The sequence below is a fragment of the Peromyscus leucopus genome, chromosome 13, assembly GCF_004664715.2.
Source record: "Peromyscus leucopus breed LL Stock chromosome 13, UCI_PerLeu_2.1, whole genome shotgun sequence".
NCBI lineage: Eukaryota > Metazoa > Chordata > Mammalia > Rodentia > Cricetidae > Peromyscus > Peromyscus leucopus.
The window spans coordinates 16,562,277-16,577,610 of NC_051074.1; positions in this window are offsets into that span (position 1 = coordinate 16,562,277).

A 15,334-nucleotide genomic window follows, 5' to 3' on the forward strand; every position below is an offset into this window, starting at 1 on the left:
CATCTAGTGTCTCAGGTTAATACATCAGTGCGGTTGCTGTCACTATGAAAAATTGGATTTTTTGTTTACTTAAAATTTGAAATGCCATCATTTGGTGCTTGAAAAATGAGGTGGGAAAAACGAATGTCCTTCTGCTTGTGAAAAATGGAGATTTTATTAGAGCAGAGGAGGCAGGAGGAGAGAATGCTCATCTGCTCCGATGGAAGAGTGTTTACACAGGAAGAAATATAACAATAAGTAGGTCACAGGGGATCAGGGCAGCAGAATCACTTAGGGAACTGATGACAGCAAGAGTCGAAAAACTCTGCCTGGATCCAGACTGACCCACCTCTCAGTCCCCATATACACACAATGGATGAAGGCGTCTTGATGGAAGACTCATGTTTCACGGCAGTATGAGACTCCCCAGCTCGACTGCATCTGTTAATAATAAAAATTTGCCTTCTGGAATGAGAGTTTAATAGTTCTTGTTCATGCTTTAAATAGGAGATCATAGCAATCAATCAGCATTACAATTTTAGTAGGTAGTCACATGTGAAATATATTATTTCTGACATTTAATTTGGTCAAAATTAAGTTAAAATATTCACTCAGAGGGACAGATTGATAAAATAATAATTATAAGCATATAATCCTAGAAATATTGTACTTTGTGCACACTAAGAAGGACCATCAAATTAAACATGGTTACTATTTTTAATGTAACAATAAGAAAGTATTCTCATATTCCATTCAACTTTAGAGGCTATGTATCAAATTCAATTCATTACAACAACAAACTTCACACACACAGTGTTACACAACATGTTTCATATGTTAATATATTTCATTAGTCATATGCATATGTGATTAATTGTCCAGGATAGCATTTGAAATAATATCTAATGTATGGTTTTATATAAACCATCGAAATACTATCTTTATGTGAATTCAATTAACTTATTTAGGCTTTCTACTACTTTTATCCATACACACAGATGCATACATAAACATATATATATATATATATATATATATATATATATATATATATATAAAACTATTAAGGTGCCACAGGCATTTAATCTAATATACCTACATGTGAATACAACTGCTGTTGATTATAAGTATGGTCTTACTAACTACACATGTAAGCATGGAATTATTTCAAAAGGCATGGTTTATATCTGATTTGTCTTTTACGGAATGCAATGTATTAATTAAAAGAAGGTTCACGGTAAGTATTCTGCTGATGAATAAATATTTAAATAGTATGAATGAAAGAATGAATGCATATAATAATTGAGTAATATTAAAGTAAATGTTTCCCTTCAAATAGAGTCAATAGTACAGCTTACTGATTCTTCTAAGTAAACCTAGTCAGGTCACTCTTATCCCAATGGGAAAACTGCCTCTTACTCTGTAACAAATTACATTCAACCCCAGTTCATGCATCCTCGAAAACTGTAGGTGTCTGATAAATACACATTCCTGGGTTGAGAAATTGTACTAGTATTTCTCTGTTATAGAGTATTCTAAAATATTATGAATGGTTGTTATGCCAAATTCATCTAAATACAATTTTGGCCTTCTCTACCAACCAATTTGTGAATTAAATAGTTTCATTGATAAGGAAACATTACTATATTGTTTTGGAGTACATGTTAGAATATACATATCACATTTTCATATCTTTTTTTCCTTTTATTTTATTTTATAATACCATTCAGTTCTACATATCAGCCACAGATTCCCTTTTTCTCCCCCTTCCCGCCCCCTCCCTTCTCCCCAGCCCACCCCTCATTCCCACCTCCTCCAGGACAAAGCCTCCCCTGAGGACTGAGATCAACCTGGTAGACTCAGGCCAGGCAGGTCCAGTCCCCTCCTCCCAGGCCGAGCCAAGTGTCCCTGCATAAGGCCCAGGTTTCAGACAGCCAGCTCATGCACTGAGCACAGGACCCAGTCCCACTGCCTGGATGCCTCCCAAACAGATCAAGCCAATCAACTGTCTCATTTATTCAGAGGGCCTGATCCAGTTGGGGGCCCCTCAGCCCTTGGTTCATAGTTCATGTGTTTCCATTCATTTGGCTATTTGTCCCTGTACTTTATTCAACCTTGGTTTCAACAATTCATATCATAACAACATTGTTTGTAATTCATATCATATCAGCATTGTTTGTAATATCCAAAACCTGGAAACAACCTAGATGCCCTTCAACTGAAGAATGGATAAATAAAATGTGGCACATATACACAATGGAATACTACTCAGCAGAGAAAAACAATGACATCATGAGGTTTGCAGGCAAATGGATGGATCTAGAAAAAAATCACCCTGAGTGAGGTAACATAGACTCAGAAATACAAATATGGTATGTACTCACTCATAGGAGGATACTAGATGTGGAACAAGGATGACTGGACTGCTACTCACATCACCAGGGAGGCTACCTGCAAAACAGGACCCCAAGAAAGACCTGGGGATCACCCAATGACGGAGAAATGGCTGAGATCTACATGAACAGCCTGGACATTGATTGGGAGTAATGAAGGTCGAGGGTTGAGGGAAAGAGAGCCCGTTGGAGTGGGAGATCCCAGCTGGATCAAGTACAGAGAGGGAGAACAAGGAATAGGAGACCATGTTTAATGAAGACCACATGAGAAAAGGAAGAAACAAAGTGCTAGAGAGGCCCACAGAAATCCACAAAGATACCCCCACAATAGACTGCTGGCAATGGTCAAGAGACAGCCAGAACTGACCTACTCAGGTGATGGGATGACCAAACACCCTAATAGTCGTGCTAGAAACCCCATCCAATGACTGAGGGATCTGGATACAGAGATTCACGGCTAGGCCCCGGGTAGAGCTCCAGGAGTCTAATAAGTGAGAAAGAGGAGGGTTTATATGAGAGAATTGTTGAAAACATTTTTGTATCTTAAGTCTATGCATATTTATTTTCTAAGGAGAATGTCAAAGAAAGTTAAAAAAAATAGTGCAACAAATTTTTGCAAAACCGACTGAAGGCAAATTTAAAGAAGGTAACCAGTGCCCTAAATATTTTTATGTAATCACTAATGATAAATTTTATAAAAAAATTTAAAAAGTTGTATCAATGATTTTTAAAATTGCTGAATTTGCTTTGTGTGTGTGTGTGTGTGTGCATGTATGTGCCTGTGTGAATGAGTGAGTGAGTGTGTGTGTGTGTGTGTGTGTGTGTCAGACTACATATGTGGAAGACAGAGGACATACTGAGCAAGTCAATTCTTTCTTTCCACCATGTGGGGTCCAGGTATTAAACTCAGGTCACCAGCCTGACAGCAAGCTCCTTTACCTGCTGAGCTATCTCACAGGACCATTTTTAAGATTTAATGTTAGTCAAATTATAACACACTTACTTGTATAATATTGACCTAGTTCTATTTGATCAAATAAATTATACATTTGCCACACTCCTCTCATCATTAGCTTTCTTTCATCTAATAAGTTAGTACTAATTCTTCAGCTTTGTTGTCTTCAATAATGATTCTCTTGAAGGCTCTGGAGACTTTGCCTGGCTAAGTAAAGCCTATAATCTGATAACGACTTCACAGAAAGATTGTTAAAATTTTAAAACGAGTCATTTTGACAATATACATTATTGGTATAGGAAATACAATCATGCTTTTGACAGAGTCTGACAATTCAAAAATACAGTGTGCTTTTAATTTCTGTGGCTCTTCTTTGTTTCATAGAACAAGGGGATTTTTTCATTTTCATCATGGATGTCGTTACATATGAGTTAAATTTACATTATAATTCTGACCTTTGTCAAGACGTTTTAAACAACATCACTGAGATGCAAACATTAAGAAAAAGGAGTTGGTTTAGCTGCACTAATGCCAGACAGGGTGTTACTTAAAGGAGAGATACTTGATCACACTATGGTGAATTCACAGCATAAACATCAATTCTAAAATTTGTGGACTCAACATATGCAGAATCTTTTAATGAAGTAAGATCAAGTCTACACATGAAAATCTTATTAGAATGGTACAATTTCTTCTAATAAGTATACATATTTTAATGAAAGCATTTAAACTTCCATCTGCAAAATAAGTGAACTTAATGGTGACAAACTTTCAAGGACACGTGGAATATTTAACAAAATTGGTCATAAAATATTCTCATGGTCTTAAGCTGACAGCATTTTGAGCAACAGTCAATGACAATGAAGCAATTACTCAAGAAAGCAGCAACAAAGGACAGCTAGAATAAAAAATATATATAAATGCAAATTTAATATGATCTTTGATAATCTGGGGATCAAAAAAAGACATGAAAATAGGCATTCTGCATTTTGTACATGAATGAGTACAAAGACATACCATGTATGCACACTTAGTTGTCTTGGAACTCATGAAGACTGATAAGAGGAAAGGCAATTAATAACACTCGATTCAAAATACAAAAACCTCTCCTACCAGTTTAAAATATCTTTGAAAAATAAAGTTATGTTTAAAGATCTATTAAAATACTACACTATGACAAGATGCAACTTAATGCTGATTTTGTTCTTAGTTAACATCAGTTATTAGAAACAGCACTATAAGTTTGTTCTATCTCCCCTAGAATCTCATACCTTTGCTGTATATGATATTCTTCAATGGCACTTAGATTTTTTTGAGAAAACATTTAGTGTCTTTCTACATTACTCACTAATTAGTATTTCCATAATTTACTAGTCTTTCTAATAATATATTGAATCACATGATCAAAAATGATTTAATCATTATAGTTCATGAGCCATGTCAGAACTCTCATGACTGTGGACTACACAGAAATCAGAGACAATGGGGCAAACATGTTTGCATGTAAGAAAAGTACAGGGCAATTACTATGCTTAGTACATAAGTATTTTTAAATTCAGAATAAAATTTCCATAGATTTCCTGCAATTTTACATCTACTTATTCGAAATGTAATTCAAGGAGGTAGTGGAGTTTGTTATACAGAAATGTAATATCACTGAATCACCTTAATGGAAACATATGAGAAGATCAATTTTATAAGTAGGGGAAAGTGCATATACTTGCATAAAAAATATTTCATCTAGGAAAGTGAATTCCTGCTATGAAAGCAGTTCAAGCATTGAAAAACTATAAAAACATATTTGAACCACAGTCCCTAGGTTGAGAGGTCCTTTGTCACAACCACTGACCTTCATTAATGTACATACTAAAATCAGTAATTTCTTGGGGAATGTGACTTCTAAAAATACTGGGACTGAGGAAGGCCTGCAGCTGAGCAGTGCATATTTGTATAGTAATTTTTAAGAGTTCTTGATGCCATATCTTCAGGACCTACAGAAAGTGAGTTAGCAACAAGAAGAATACTACTACAGAAAGACAAACGTAGTACAAATACCATAGTGTTGTTTTCAACTTTATATCAAATTACTAAAACAGTAGACCAAAGACATGTAATGTTTATTGGGGTTACAATACAGATATACTTTGGCAACTGCTAATATATTATGATTTTTTTCATTCTTCTTTAGATTACATATGGAATACAATGAAGTATGGTATCTATTCTTACTTACCCTACAACTCCACCTTCTGAATTCCATTTCCATTATTTTGATAGCTTCATAAATCCCATTGGAGCTGTCCCTTTGTACATGAATGCATGGTCAACCATTGGTCCATGGAACTCTTACCAGTGGCCACTTCCTGAGAAATGATAAGTTTCTATTCCCCAAAGTTATCAGCTGCTAAACAGCTTCTCAACTAAACCTGGAGAGCATCTACAATGCCTTGCCCAGAATTTTGGAAGGCTTGAACTTGTGCAGTCAACTACAGATGTTTGAATATAGGGTAGATGGAGAACAATCCTTAGTGTCATCTATCTTGATTTTACAGACAGCATCTCTCAGGAGAACTCACCAACAAGGTGAATATAGCTAGCCTGCAAACACCAGGGATCTGCCTGTCTCCACATAACCAGTGCTAAGATTACAGGTATGTATCATTACAACCAGTTTTGTGGTTCTGGGAATTGGAATCGTTTCTTCATGGTTGCAGGGCAAGAACTTTACCAACAAAGCTATTTTTAAGCCCAGGGAATGTTGCTGAACTGTTGAGAGAAAAAAGTGATATAAATATGTTGTTTAAGACACATCCATATGTACATGTATCGAGGAAGGTGTATGTCATACCAGGATTTAGTTGAATATTGTTATCACAAATACATTCCTGAATGTAAATAAAATTTATCAATTAAGTTTGTGAATATATTGATTATAAAATAAGAAAAATAATTATGTTGAGCAATAACTTTTCCTTGGAATCCATGTGTTACTTTTTTTCTTCTCTCTCTTTTTTTTTTTACTTATTTCAATGGAATTTTGGTGTGACAGCACTTGACAGTTTAAGACACGATTTAGAACTGACAACTGATAAATAAATTAAAGTACAAGAAAAGGAACCAAGCTTGACAAAAGACTGCAAAAATTTCTAAGGAATTACTATGGAATGTTAACACAGAACATGGATTTATTCAACTACTAAATTGTATCACTAGAACTCACTTCCTGATTTTTCTAGTTAGTTCTATATACTGAATGTTTTGAAGTACCTGTAACTCATTGACCAAGTGAGGGTAGCACGGCTGTGCTGAAAGACCGTGAACAAAGAAACCTCAGGAAGAAAATGTTTATATGGCTTACACTGTCCAGTCACTATTCATCATTCAGAGAAGTCTGGGTAGGAACTCAATCTGGAGGCTTGGATAGATTCTGAGACCATGGAAGAATGCTGACTATAGGCTTACACATCATGGCTCAACCTGCTTTCTTATAGAACCTAAGACCACCAGCTGAGGGATGGCACTACCCACAAATTTCTAGGCCCTCTACCATCAACCAGTATTTATGAAACTGCCCTATGGGCTGCCTACAATCTGATATTATGGGGATATTTTCTCAATCTAGGATTCCTCCTCTCCAACAACTTTGGCTTATGTCAAGTTGGCATAAAACTAGTCAACACACTTCTCAAACTACAAATGAACAGAACTATAAAAAACAGTTAAATTCATCTTTTTCTAAAGCTCAGAAATTTTTGATAGTGTCATCTTTGAACCACTAATTTTTTTTTTTTTTTTACATTCTGGAACAGACTATATTAACAACCCATTAACATTATTCAAAGAATTGACAAACAGGTGATCTCTAAAAAATGTTTAGATATAAATCCAAGAAAAAGTAATTATAGGCAAAGTCTGTAGCTGAAGTTTTCCTGTGTCCTACCCAGTCTGCAGCAGCTCAGGCCCAAGTAAATACACAGAGGCTTATATTATTTATAACTGCTCAGCTATTAGCTCAGGCTCTCTACTGACTAGCTCTTACACTTAAACTCCACCCATTTCTGTTAGTCTATATGTGCCATGTGTTCCATGGCTTTACCTGTGTGCCATTACATGCTGCTCCCTGGACGGTGGGATGGCTTCTCTTGACTCAGCCTTCCTCTTCCCAGAATTCACCTCTCTGCTTGCCCTGCCTATATTTCCTGCCTGGCTACTGCCAATCAGAATTTTATTAACCCAGTATGCAAAAGCATTATCTCACAGCAAAACTCAGAATAAAATTTGTTTTGATAATTTTTAAGAATTTAATTATGAGATAACTTTCTGAAACAGACTTTGAATGTATTACACCATGGAAACAAATACAAACTAATTAGACATCTTCTTTGGGGTGGTTGCTTTGACATTATCTTCTTTTTTCCAGATTATGAACAGTGGGTCACATATATAAGCAGTTGAGAGGAATAATGTGTCATTCAAAGTCTGATAAATTCAACAGAGACTATGGTAATTTTAAACTCATGTTGTTGGAAAGCAGAAAAAAAAAACCTAATGTAAACTTGTTTACCAAGAGAAATTATAAAGAAAGATATATATGTAATTTTGGAATTGTTTTGAAGTTGTTTTTATGGGGTTAAAATCTTACATTAACTTCAGGTAACTATTTTATGTTTCATCAGTGGTACAGGTTAATAACATAAACTGCACTGTAAATATATGTAAATAGAAAACCAGTATCTGTTTAATGGACTTCTCATGTCCCAACAGACAAAATTTGGTTCATTATATAGTTAGGACTTTTATTTCTTTACTTCTAATACTATTATTAATGACACAATGCAAAATTCATCGCAAACAAATTCAGGAAAAATATGTATTAATAATAATTCTTTTGGAACCGTTATGCTCTCTTTCAAAAATAAGAAGCTATAAATATCTGCCTAATATATGGTACACCAGACAATTTATATTGGTTTTCAAAGATTGGCAGGGGAACAAAATGAAAACTGTAGAAAATAACAGTGTTTTTGTCTACCATGATGAAATGAAACATACAAGCTTAGTGCAAACTTCTGTTTGGAAACAGCTCCTGTGCGAGCAAGGTACGTTTTAGTGGATGATACGGCTTTGTGTATATTTTCTCAATAAGTTTTAACAACCCTCCATCAAATAACTGTATCCTACATGAGAAGTAAAAGCAACTTCCAGACCACTAACTAACTAGAGGGATCTAACTCATTTACATTAATTTCTTGCAAACAAAGCTATTTATTGATCAAATACTTTATGCCTGATATATGGCACACAACATTTAATAATGCTATGAGTTTTAAACTGTTGACTGTCTATAACTTTAAAATGAAAGCAGACAAAGAAATACATAATTTTAACATTCAATGGGCATACAAGACAAAATATTTGAAAGACTACAAACACCTGGGAAAGAACATACATGGAGATTTTTTTTAAGGTGACATTCTCCAAAATGAATAAAAGCACACCACTATAATCTAGAATCTGGAGTCAAATTCCTGGGCCTTAACTATGATTATATTCAAATTTCAAAAATGGTGCAAATTTAATTTGATAGAAGACTTGCTAATTTGTATTTCTATTGATAATGGTACAGATGTGTGTCCACATAGCACCTTAAACTCATAGCTGTTTTTTGAGTGCACAATTGTACATAAAATTGTACAACATAATGCAGCTTTTAAACAGCATTTCTGTGGTTCCTCATGAAATCCAGTTTCTGTTCTTATGTTTTGTAGCTTCTCATGTTTTCTCTTCTATGAAATATCTAGCTGAATCTCTACTCATTTATCACTTGGGGGATGTTCTTTTCTGCGTTTCTGTGCTTTGAATGTGTTTATGCTTATGAATAGTTTTCCTTTATCAAGAATATCACAAGTGAAATATTTTTTGGAAATACTTTGTCTATGTCCATTCTTTCAGAAGTCTTTTAAGGGCTAGAGAGGTACCTTAGCAGTGCTTATTAGTCTTGCAGAAGAATGGGTTTACTTGTTCCCAGCATCCACATCAGTATGTTCACAACCATCTATAACCTCAGCTCTCAGAGGGACTCCTGATACCCCTGGACTCTGAATCTGTGGATACCTGCATTCATGTTCACATAACCACACATGGGCATATGCACACATAAGTGTAATTAAAAATAATAAAACTAAATTTTTACAAAAAGATGTGTTTAAAAGAGAAGTTTCAGTTTTGCTCAATGTATTGTTCTTTGTGTTGATGATAGCCTGGAAATTTTTTTTATATAACTCGTCTGCTCTGACTGACTGCTGATGCCAAACAGAGGAAATGGGAGAATGAAAAGATTATCTAAATATTGAGGCCTTCTGGGGTGATGTGGAGAGGCTTTCAAGCCTCATGAAGAATAGCTTGAGAGCTCCAGCAGGAGAATGTTGAGGTCCTGACTACAAAGAGGCTTTAGAGTCATGATGTAGAGATGTGCATGGTTTAACTTACCTTCCACAGCAAAGAACAGGGACAGGGCTTCTCAGTTTGTCAAAACATGGCAAATAAGAACCAAAGGGATCATTGACATTTCAAAGCCAGACTTTCATTTGTTGTATTTCTGGCTGCCATGAAGGGTTTTTCACTAGCTCCTGTTAAATGACCAATATTGTTTTTAAAATTTCTACTCTGAATTGTCTTCTACTGGTTTTGTGAGGTGATAAATAAACTAATGTAGCTTGAGAGTTTTCTCTCCAGGTCCCACCAAGCCTTGGCAATCCAACAGCCCACTTATAAAATAAACACACAGATGCTTATATTATTTAAACTGTTTGGCCTAATGGCTGAGGCTTCTTGTTAACTGTTCTTATATCTTAAATTAACCCATTTCCATTAGTCTATAAGTTGTCATGTGGCTCATGGTTTACCAGTACATTATTACATCTCGGTTGTCATGGTGGCGGCTCACAGTGTCTCTGCCCCAGCCTTCTACTTCCCAGAATTCTCTTTTCTGTTTGTCACGCCTATACTTCCTGTCCAGCTACTGGCCAATCAGTGTTTTATTAATAACCAATAACAGCAACACATTTGACATACAGAACATCCCACAGCAAACTAATATTTTTAAATATGTGTATCAGTTAACTTCATTGTCTATTTCTCCTCAAGAGTGTTAGTGATGTATCTGTTCATAGAATATTTTATTTGAATACCAATTTCCTATTTGGATGCCTATTCTGCTCTCCATATATCTTGCTTCCTTGAACAGCACTGAGACTTTCTTCTAGGGGCTACAACATAGAGACCTTGTGCTCAGTCTCATTTTTCCTGCTCCTTATTTCTCCCTTAGTGTTGTCTCCATTGATTTGTGTTCTTCAAAATTCCACACAACATTTAAAATGGTTCTCACCCAAAATGTTGTCCTACTACAAAGTACTTCATTCTAAATTAAAAGGTATTTTCATTTATTTATTTTTACATTATCATATTTAGCCACAAATTTTGTTCTTAAAGCCTATTCATTTAGATGTAAAATGTCTTTCTAGATGTCATTCAGCTGCCTCTTGCTCATGGTGCCTTGATGTCTCTGTGGTCTAGAGTTGTTCATTCTATTTTGCTTTTATCTTGTTAATTCAGCAACTGAGAACATTTGACTCTTTACCTGGTTTATAGAAAGGCTTGGAGGTTCCTCTAGTTTTCTTGGCTGGCTAGTAATTATAATACTTGTATATTTGGGAGATATCAGGATGCATATTTGTTAGGAAGACATTTATGCCTCAGTCCCACCACATCCCAGGTTCAGGTCCTGAGATTGGGAAGGCCTATGGGTGGAAGAAAAATTGTACCAGATAAGTTTCATACAAGTGGTTGGCCCCAGTAATAGCTCAAGCTGTCTTTATTTATACTTCAAAAACAAGCATGTTTTTCCATACTGACAAACAAGCTTTTGCACTCCTCCAAAGTTAACCTCTAGCAAAAACAAATATGTCAAATAAGGTTTTTTTTCACAAGTTCTACATCAAAACAACTTTTAAAGAAAAATTAACACTCAGTGTTTTGCTAGTTTGGCTACATATCAAGCCAGGCACATCCTGTCTTTACTAAGCTAAAAGATGATAAGCACCAATTCTCAAGAACAACAATGTAGCAAGAATCTTAAAAGTTCTTATTAATAAAATCAAACCTGAGGCGAGTTATTGGGGTTCATGCTGGTAAATCAGAGAGACAGAACAAGCCATAGCTATCTCACCTCGCCGGATCCTCATCTGGTCTTGTCTCCTCAGACTGGAGGCCTCTGAGTTCTCATCCGGAATGGGTCTCAGCTGAATTACTGCTCAAAAGCCTGAATGCTTAACCAGCCAAAAGCTTAACCAGCCAAAATCCTCTAGTTTCTGGTCCTCACGCCTTATATACATTTATGCTTTCTACCATCACTCCCTAGGATTAAAGCCTTGCTTCCTGGGATTAAAGGCGTGAGTCACCATGCCTGGCTGAACTCACAGAGATCCAGAGGGATTTCTATCTCTGGAATGCTAGGATTAAAGGTGTGAGTGCCACCATTTCCTAGCCTTTGTATCTAGTGGCTGTCTGTTCTCTGACCCCAGATAAATTTATTAGAGTACACAATATTTTGGGGAACACAATACCACCACACAACAACATCATTCAAAACTTAACAAAGCATATTTACAGAAATGAGGGTGATTTGCCATAAACTGCATGCATACAGTTAGCTTGTATTACTCTAAGTATTCTCTTGTTCTATAAAAGAGCCCTACATACCTAAGCCTCCCTATAAAGGGTAAATTTTGATAAGACAAAGTGAAACTGAAAACCACCAACATCATGATAGGGAGGAGAGTATGCAGGCCTTGAGGTCCTGGAAATGTTCTACACTGTCTAGAGGTCTACTGATTTTTGCTGAGTATTAGACTGTCTCCATGGGTCTTGCCTTGTGCAGACCCATTAGACATTAGACTTCCATGCTGACCTAAAACTAGCTCACATGGCTCCCAACACATTTAGACCCAGAAAGGCTGATAAATTTGAGCTGGAATCTTGTTTCTGAGGAAGGATAAAACATACACAAGAAGCCTGAAGAGCTAATGCTAATTGGAGTTTGAGCTTCCTTCTTTCTCTCTTTTCTTCCTTTCTGTCTTCTTTTTCACTTTATCTTTCTTGACTCCTTTCTTCATCCCCCTTCCTTCCTCTTCAGTCCCTTTCATGTTCAGCTTTTTAATGAATCCAGTTTTGATTTTTCAAAATATCTTTTATTGAAAAAATTTCATATAATAACATTTATTTTCTCATCTGGTCAAGAACTCATGAGAAACTATTCGTGTATGCTGCCCACAATTTAGTTAACTACACGAGGAGAATGTTCACTACACATTAATTCTTGGATCACACATCATTAAAGGAGAGAATTGACTCCTGAAAATTATCATCTGACCTCCACACACATGCTGTGGCATGGGTGTGCACAACCATACACACTTACAAAATAAATTAATGTAATAAAATATTCAATATTTTATTTTAATAAAGTAATGAATAAATTTAATATATATTTTTCTACCATTATTATAAAGAATGTTGCTGAAACAGTGAATTGGTCACAATAATAAATAAAGATATTTATAATTAAAATACTCTAATTACAAAATCAATTCTTAAATTTTATAATGAATTTATGTTTTATTGTTTAAGTTGATAAATAATGCCATTGAGCAACTCTAGGAAAAATGTACAAAATAATTCTAATATAATATTTTATTAAGTGTTATGCAATATATTTTGATCATATTCACCCTTACTTCTACTACATTTATCCTCCACATCACCAGCTCCACATAAACATTGTGTTTGAGTCCTATTTAAAGTTTCTAATATTTATTTTGAAAATTACAATATGTATTTACATATGTATGTATATATTTGATTGTACATCATTTTCTAGCCTAAGTATTATATTCTTGGATATGTAAATAAAATTATCATATAACCAAGGAATAGATGACATGCAAAATATTTTATTACCAGATTATTGCACTTTGAAATTCAAAACACATGTTTAAAAAAGGTATTTGACAGAAATATAAAGAGCCCATTCCTGCTGAAAGATAAAATATCTTTGACTAAAGGAGCTGGGACTAGGACTGGTTATTGCAGTGTAATTGCCTTCTTAACTTGGGGACCTTGATTTGATCCTCAGAACTCAATATTGATTGATAAGTGTGGTGGCAAATAAACAGTTGAGACCCCAGCACAGGGGAGGCAGACACAGGAGGATATCTGGCCAACTAGTTTAGAATCGGTGTTCTCCAGGCCAATGAAAAACTTGTCTCAAGAGCTGTAGCTAGCCTTTCTGAGATTAGCACGAGAGGTTGACCTCTGCCATGAACTTGTAATGGCATACATACACAAACATGAACATTACATATACACATACAAACATACAAAAGTATAATTGACTTCTGATTTGCTAGTATTCATTCCTCAGCTATGAAACATGATACCTTGAGAAGTGCTTGTAATAAATAATTCCTGTGAGTTATATCTTAGGGGCAGGAAATCACAGTGCTAGTAGACATTTTTGTTTGTTTGTCTGTTTGCCTGGTTTTTTGTTGTTGTTGTTTTGTTTTTCCAGACAGGGTTTCTCTGTAGCTCTGGAGCCTGTCCTGGAACTCATTCTGTAGACCAGGTTGGCATCGAACTCACAGAGATCCCCCTGTCTCTGTCCTCCCTAGTGCTGGGATTAAAGGCATGCACCACCACCGCCCGGAGCTAGTGGACAATTTTAAGCCAATTTAGCTCTTGTATGTTTAAAGTGGAAGAGCAGTTGTCTTTTGAATAGTGGCTTTTTAAAAATTACTGCTATAAATGCAGAAATGTGCCAAACTGATGATTTTTCCCATGAAACGTCAAAAGTGCTGTAAGTCTCCGTTTTCTTTTTTGTCTATTCTCTGCATCATGAGCTTTTATCCCAGTAAGTAGCACGGCCCTAAGGCTCATGTCAGCTCTCTCCTTGTTAACGTGTTTTGTATTGCAGATCTCATGTTAGCTGTGGATCCAGGTTGTTCTTTCCCTTAAGCACTATAAGCTTTATGAAGCGAGTTGTAATTGAAGCTGCTTAACATATTTTGCATGCTTACACTTCAGTTTCCTACAGATCCGGGAATGTGTTTGTTCATACTCACTTTATGAAAACAAATAAACCTGTACTCTTCAGAGAAAATTCTCAAGATTGGATGATTTGGCATGCACTGTGGCTATTAGTGCCACAAAGAGGCTCAGCTTTGAAATGGGATTTTCTTACTTGTTAAATAGTAAATAGAGGGACTAGACTCTACCCTTTGCTGTAGCTTTAACTGTTTACATTGTCATAGTAAACCAATAATGTGATTCATTTGTGCCAAGTTAATGATTCATGTTTACATTTTAGCAGGTTGAAATTCAACATTTGTCTAGTTCTTATTACTGATGAACAAATTTACTTTATCATTTCAGTTTGTTAAGAGAAAGGACATAAAATCTTTATACATAAAGTCTTCAAAGTATAGTAAAACTTTACCAAATTGTAAAGGAAAATGAAATTAATAATTAATTACACTCATTGCTCTCTTTGAGAAAACTAGCTTAGAACCCTAATTATAGGAAGGCTATATATTGACATTTTGTGATTTGTTGCCTGAACAGCACTAATGAGTTTCGTAAAATCTTCACCCGATATGACACTTCAAAGCAAGTTTGGAGAGCACATTAAAATGTATCTGTTGAAGGTAGATTACATAAAGCCAAAAGCTTAATGAATAGAATTTTATCAGCTTTAGTAATTTGTTTCAGTAATATTTGTTTCAGTAATATTAGATAATTTTTGAAGTATATGAATGATATGAATTTTGAAAAAATCTTTGTATTCAAAACAGAGAAGTGAACTCTATGTAATATAAAATAACATTAAATAAAACAATACATTTTTAAATTTAATATTATTTCTGAAGTTCAAAGAAATGTATTTTGGCAGAGG